The sequence below is a fragment of the Lithobates pipiens genome, unplaced genomic scaffold, assembly GCF_037356315.1.
Source record: "Lithobates pipiens isolate NorthernLeopardFrog02 unplaced genomic scaffold, aLitPip1_a1.2 Scaffold_98, whole genome shotgun sequence".
Lineage (NCBI taxonomy): Eukaryota > Metazoa > Chordata > Amphibia > Anura > Ranidae > Lithobates > Lithobates pipiens.
The window spans coordinates 827,844-835,530 of record NW_027507921.1 but is presented as its reverse complement, the minus strand read 5'-3'; positions in this window follow the sequence as shown (position 1 = coordinate 835,530).

The window sequence follows — 7,687 nt, the reverse complement described above, 5'->3', positions numbered from 1 at the left end:
AAAAAAAAAAGATGTAACCTCATTGGTGATACTTACTTTATTAATGTCTAACACGCCACCTCCAGGAAACTTGAAAATTCTCCCTTGTTGTGAGGCTTGGCCTGCACTGCAATGGTTAACTGCTGATATAAGTCAAGGGAGCATGAAACAGTAGACTTACTTATTCGATCCTCCACTTTTCTGTGCTGCACAACCAATCGCCGTAGCATCTACCCCCCCCCCCCCCCCCCATGCTCCAGTGAGTAAGGGAATAATGTCATCAAGAACAATGCAGGGAAAAAAGTCCTGTATTGGATGTGAGTACTCCAAGGGATAGTCCACTGGTGAGCATGGGGGAGTGCCGTCTGCCCAGACAACAGAAGATTGGGTAGGTAGAAGTATTTTTATTCTCTCCTAGCCCTACTGCAAGGAAGAATTTACATTTTATCACAGTTGGGCTGCAAGTATTGTGATTGTAGTGTGATTGTCAGGGTCTTACAATGTATCATGGGACTTGTAGTTTAAAAACAGCTGGAGTGCTGAGGTTGCCTATCCCTGGTTTAGGGGATCAATATTCAAGCTTAGGAATGTCAAATGTGGTCAGCAGTCTTGTCTACTAGCAGGTACTGCACACGTTAGGAAATAGTAGCAAAGTGAAGAGTTTCCAAAAAGTTAAGATACTTATCACATTCCAAGTGTGGTAGGCTGTAAGGAGTCTGTATGGGCATTAAATAGCAACAAAATCCTCTTTCTTTAATCTAAATGATGAATTCATAATTGGGTTGGTTGTGTTGACTAGCTGCATCAAGTGCTAGGGAATTTTTTGCATTATAAATGAAAATCTTGTAGTCAATGAGCTGGATAAGAGAGCACGCATTGGCTTCTGCGATGTCACTATCACTGGGAGTCACCTGGTAGGTGCTCCTTTCCTGATGAATTAGGTTCTGAAGAGTTTTGACCACAAGGGAGCAAAACAAAGGAGCATGCTCTTTTTAGTGAATTTATTGCTGGTTGGTTGCTGGCAGGGCCATGACAATGGATGGGGAGGGGCACAAGGGAAAAGTGCCCCTGAAGCAGGTGTTGACATGTGGAGTGAATGTGCGTTGGGAGCCTCAGCCACTCCATTTTCCTGCACCTCACTAGATCAGAGGCCTCAATAGCTGCTGAAGGGAGGGTTCTGCTTACTCCTGTCTCCAACAGAAGACTGCATTGTACAGATGAGAGCAGGTGCCCGCTGAGAACTCTTCTCCTTCTCAGTGTAGCAGCTATGGGCAGTGATGGCACACTGACTTTCTTCCTGTCTCCCCTTGTCACGTTATATCATATGACTAGAAACAGGAAAAATGAGAAGCTGCCTTCATTTACGGCAGGCTGCTCACTGAGAAGAAGGGCTAAATTAGGTAAGTATATAGAGGATGGTGGGACAACTCAACTCTAGACCTTCCCCCTACTCCTCAAACCCCCCCCAAGAGACCCTTAGCTTTCCTCTTCCTTAGAGAACTTCAACAGCCCTTCCTTTCTCAGGTCCCTTCCAGATCCATAGATGGTAAAGCAATCCTCCTAATGCCAAATGCACACGACCGGACTTTCCATCAGAATAAACTCTGACGGTCTTTCCAATGGAGTTTAGATGGAGTTCCGACCAAACGGACTTGCCTACACATGATCACACCAAAGTCCGTTCATATCGAATGTGATGACATACGATGGGACTAAAAAAAGGAAGTTCAATAGCCAGTAGCCAATAGCTGCCCTTGCGTCATATTTGGTCCGTCGTAATAGCATACAGACGAACGGTTTCCCAATAGGAATTGATTCTGTTGGAAAGATTTAAAACATGTTCTATTTCTAGGTTCCTTAGAATTTTTGAAGAAAAAAGTCAGATAAAGCCCACACACAATCTGAATATCCGATGAAATGATTCTGTCGGGCCTTTTCTGCTGGAAAGTCCGGTCGTGTGTACGCAGCATAAGACTAACAGAACACAGGGACAGGCCTCACAACGAGAATAACAAGTTGCTGGCATCATCAGGATTACTGATGTGGGATGGCCCTTGGGGCTGCTGTACCACAATAAATTGCCCACTTATATGTGCCCTGAGCTATGGGGCTCATAGTGCATGCTTTAAGACGTGTCTTTTGAGCTTACACTTGTGGTTGGGGGTGGGAAAATAGAAGCATTTTTGTACTCCCCCTCCCCCCAACTGCCCTGCCTAAGATGCAAAGGAAGTCATAAAGGAATAAACACATGCTACGGCCATGATGCATTGTGTGCCATGGCAAACATTGTCCTCCCTGTCTCGTTTGGTGGACAGTACCACATACTGAACATGACCCACTCAAGTGAATGGGGTCAAGCAGCAACCACCCTGCACTTGTGTGCAATGCACTTGGTTATGGTGTGGGCTTTTAGGGGTTAAAACATGCCGTGAGTAGGCGACATAACGCCTCCTCAGCGTCTGTAAAATGCCCTAGGAAAAGTGATCAACAGCGGATCACTCTTCAGGACACTGCACTTGTAAACAAGCCCTAAGGTAGGTGGATGAGCAGGGATTCATCTTAGTACACCATTAAAGCTATATGAATACAGGCTTTGCAAGTGTAGCTTGAGCTGCTCCAGTAGTGCATTAGTGAATGAATGCAGAACAACAAGTGACATGCACAAGCCTTGCATCTGCAGTGCTATTACAGAGAGGAAATATAAATCTACTGTATGTACCTCTAAATGCATTAAATAAAGAATTCGATCAAAGACTACTCACAAGCAGCGGGGCCCCGTCATCTTCTCGATCTGACAGGTTCCTTTATGACAGTCCACATAAAAAGGAGATTTGTTTTCGCATCGAGACACGCAGACAGGATTCCCAGATTCAAAAATCGGTTCATAAAACTCTTGAAAACCTTCTGCAACTGTTTGCTTGCATTGCTCTGATGAGACAAGAGATACAATGTGGCTTTCTCTTCCTACCGGATCTGAAACGTCCTATGACAAGTCATTGAAAAAAATCACATTTCACCTACCTGCGAGAGATTTTGGTGGTGTTCCATTCACTGCGTAATCTTCTGCAACACACAGGTTGTCTATAGGGTGGGAAAACATAAGATCATGACGTAAAGTTTGGTATAGAAAGTATCATTTCTGGGATTGCAGAGAGATATAGGTAAGTAACTGAGTGAATTCCCTTTAGGATGTCTGTGATTTAAACTCTGACCTGCATGGGCAACTATCTGACAAATAAGGTATAATTCTTTCCACTGATGTATGGTATATGTCGGCAGCACAGGGGTATACTGCTGACTGTTACAGAGGCCCACTGTCAGGTAGAATTGATTCAAGTGTAATAGGTCAAAAAGCCAAATTAAAAATCTTTATTGTTCAACTGGTCACAACAGGCAGGGCAACAGAGCCCTATACAGCCTACCTGATGAGCCCCCCCAAAATTACAAAAATTAACATTAAAAAAATTACAATTTTTAAAAATACTTTTTTTTACAATTCCAAAAAATATTATTTATAATGTATTCCTTACATTTCTTAAATGCTTTTTTATATTTTTTTTTCACAAAGCTGTTGGGGGGGGGGGGGGGGCTGAGCATCCCTAACAACTCTCCCACCACACACGCTTGAGACCATCTGAACCAAATAAGTTTATCTTGGTCTCATCAGACCACAGGACATGATTCCAGTAATCAATGAACTGTAGTTCCCCAGTGTCGGCAGCACTCATGTAGCCTCAGACTATAACACTCCCACCACCATGCTTGACTGTAGGCACACTTGCCTTTGTACTTCTCACCTGGTTGCCACCACACACGCTTGACACCTTCTGAACCAAATAAGTTTATCTTGGTCTCCTCAGACCACAGGTCATGGTTCCAGTAATCCATGCCCTTAGTCTGCTTATCTAGTCTGCTTAGTCTGCTGTGATTAGAGCTGTGATTAGTGCTGCATAGAGTCAGCTTCCCGGTGGGCTCGGGCACGTGGAGCTGCGGACACGGCCTAGCCCATTCTCAATATGATGACTTCAGCCAGAAGTCAGGTTCAGCCTCCCTAGCACCGGCGAAATGAGTCCCACACTCAGGAGTCGGGACTGTACGAGACTCATTTCTGCGCCCCTCTAAATGTTGCTCCGGGGCAACCGTCCCAGCTGCCCCCCATGCTTTGGACAGCCTGAAAGTACAATAGCTGCATTTGAAACATTGCATCAGTGTACACGCTTCTCTACACAGCTCCAAAACATCCCAGGAACCAATAATATCCAATATTTTTATGTTGCAGGGGTAAATGCATTCATACACATAATGCCTAAATTAAAAATCAAACCAGTCGGGGGGTGTGGCCGGATGTGTAGGGTGGAGTGAGTGTGATGAGAGGACGCCGTGTGTAACTCCCTCCAAGGCCCCCATGATGGAAGCGTGGAGCGTATAATGTTTAATGCCGCGGCCGAGTACAGCGTGAGGAGGGCCGGAGCTGAATAACATAGCTGGACGCTGGACGGGAGGAGGAGTGACAGCGTTACGCGATCACGCTGCGCCGCCGGGGATCTCCGCTGACCTCCGAGTCTGCAGCCGTCGTATCCGACGTCCGAAGTGAAACGCGAGTCCACGAGTACCCTCGATCAACGCCGAACCTCTCCGATTGTGAGACACTGAGAGATACCGTACACAAGCGTTACCGAAGGCTCCCCCGCTCCCCAGTAAGCTGCGACAGGAGGAAGGAGGTAAGCGGCAGGAGTGTGGGGAGGAGGAAGCCGGCAGTCGGAGGGGTACTGCAGGCAGAGGACTGGTAAGGAAAGCTGTGGTACAGCGATGCCTATGAGCCGGATGGGGTAAGAAAGACCTGTACTCTCCGGTCATCTTTTCATTTTGTCTCCTTCTTTTGATGTTCGGATTCCACTGCCTCCTGTGTGTGCCTTAAGGCGAGAGACTGCTAAATTGTTAGCCTGGGCAAAGGAATACTTCCTTCCAAAAAAGAATCTGAATATGTTGTAAGCAGCGCTTAAGAAATATCTGATTATGAGAACGTGTGGATTGACTATAAAGCTGTTTATAAATCTAGCTCAGTACTGTATTGACCTATTAACAGTGGGACGGTCTCTGTTTTAAAAAAAAAAAAAAAACTGACAGGCTAAACAATTCATGAGCCAATGTGAGTAAATAAATGTATGTGGTGCTGTAAAACCAGGAAACAGGAGGTTTTTGTGTTACCTGAAATAAGCATTGGAATACGGTCATTACTGCATTAAGTGAATATTGTGTGGTGGGCGGCTGGATCAGTATCCCTTTAAAACACGATATAATACGATATATCCAGGATTGTCCCGAAGTAAAGACGAGAAAAAGGAAAGTAAGATGCAACATTTACGTTCTGCAAAAGAAAGGGGGGAAAAAAGCTCGCAACAGTCCGTCACAGCAGCTAAGTTAGAACAATATGCCCATAATCCGGCTCAGTCATCCCAGACCCCTCCAAAAAAAGGACAGTTAAAAGGGCAGCAAGGTGTAATGACTGAAAGGAAAAGTGTGGGGCAGTCAAATATTAATATCAACACACAAGCCGGAGCAGTGGTAAAACCCTCAGTAAATAAAAATGCGGAAGCTGGGGAACAGAATATAGAAACTACAGTAGGTGACTCCCCCCCGATAGAAAAGGAGCCAACTATAAAGGATGTGTTACTGGCCGTAAATGCATGCAACATTTCACTTAAAGAACTCTGTAATCAAATGAAGGGAGTGAAGGAAGATCTAATGGTGGTAAGGCAAGACTTACAGAAAGTGGTGGAAAGGACGACAGAACTTGAGATAAGGACTAGTCGATTAGAAGACGATACAACCTTCTTAATTAAAGAAGTAGAAAGCCTGAAGGAGCAGTTCAGTGGATATAGAACAAGAATGGACGAAATGGAAAATAGGCTCCGGAGGGACAATGTGCGAGTAGTGGGCCTCCCCGAAAAAAGCGAGGGTGTAAACCCTACGGAATTTATGGAGCATCTTTTGGTTGAACTGTTTGGAAGGGAGGTTTTTTCAACAACGTTCTCAATAGAGAGGGCGCATAGGGTACCCTTTAGAGCACCATTGGAGGGGGGCCGTCCCAGGCCATTACTGATGAAAGTACTTAATTATAAGGATAAAGTGGTGTTATTACGGAAAGCAAGGGAAATGGGGAATGTACTGTATAAGGGTGTTAGAATCTCACTATATTCTGACTTTTCCCCAGAACTTCAGAGAAAAAGGGTAGAGTTCCTCCAGGTGAAACGCAGGCTACAGAAGCTCAGGGTGCCGTATGCTCTGCTTTATCCTGCAAAGTTACGGATTAATGCACTAGGGCATACTCAGGTTTTTAGTTCCCCGATAGAAGTGGAAAAATGGATAGAAGAAAATAAAGAAAAGTTGTAGTTGCTGGGGTTTCTAGTACTGAGTGGGATGGGAAGATAGAAGGAGAGGGGGGGATGAAGTATGTGTGTTTTTGGGGTTTTTTTTTTTTTTTTTTGTTTTTTTTTTGGGTGTGTGTTGTCTGTGTCTGTATGGGAGGGGGGCGGGAGGGAGGTAATACACGGCGAGTGCATTAGGTGAGGGTGGTAAATAGGTTGTGAAGAGAGTGGTATAAGGTCACTAATAGCCCCTAGGGTAACACCTAGGAAGGTGGGGGAGGGGCGGGAGGGAGGTAGAAAGGGGGGAGAGGGGGTGGGTGCAGTAGGGAAAATAGGGGGGAGGTTGAAGGGGAAAAAAAAATATAAGTATGCACTAATAAATGTAGTACAGGAAATAATTCAAAGCAAAAAAGGACACAAACCGTGGGGTGGTAAAACTAGGGGTGGTAAAAAACAAGGAAAATTTATTGATCACAAGGGGGAAAATGGTAATAAACGATCATACAGTATAATGCATATTCAAAGACACATAACATACGAGTTAATGGTGACGCCTAATAAATTTGTTATTATACAAGGGAGTAATATATGGGGAGTGTGGTATAAGGTAATAAAAGAAGATAGAGGGGAGTTGGTGGGTACTGGGAGACAAATGGTTCTCAATAGTGTTATCAGTAGACTGGTTATTTCGCTCTCTTTCTTTACTACCTTAGGTTTTTCTTTTTTTTTCTTTTTCTCCTCTATATTTGTTTATGGCTATGCAGGATGGTAAAATTAAGATAGGCTCCTGGAATGTGAGGGGTCTGGGGACGCGGCTGAAACAAAAAGCTGTGCTATCCTTGTTGGAGGGATGTGGAGTAGAGTTGCTCTGCATACAGGAGACCCATTTAAATAGAGATACAATATACCGGCTGCAGAGCAGAAAATATCAATTTCAATATCACTCTGTTTATTCGACATATAGCAGAGGGGTGAGTGTCTTGGTAAAAACGGGGGTGAATTTTGTATGCAAACGGGTTAGCCTGGATGAAAAAGGCAGATACATTTTCTTACAGTGCCTAATTGAAAATAGAGAATGTATGCTGGCAAACATCTACATCCCTCCACCATTTAAAATGGAAGTGCTTTTTAAATTACAGGAATTTTTAGTGGGGATAGATGGTGTCCCTATAATAATAGTAGGGGATTTCAACACGGTATTGGATATTAAAATTGATAGATTCCCAGAAAAAACACAGGTGGAACCAGCTTGGCAGGGGAGGTTGGGACAGTACCTGGAAGAAGTAGGACTACGGGATTTATGGAGAACTGGGAACCCGGGAGCTCGGCAGTATAGTTGC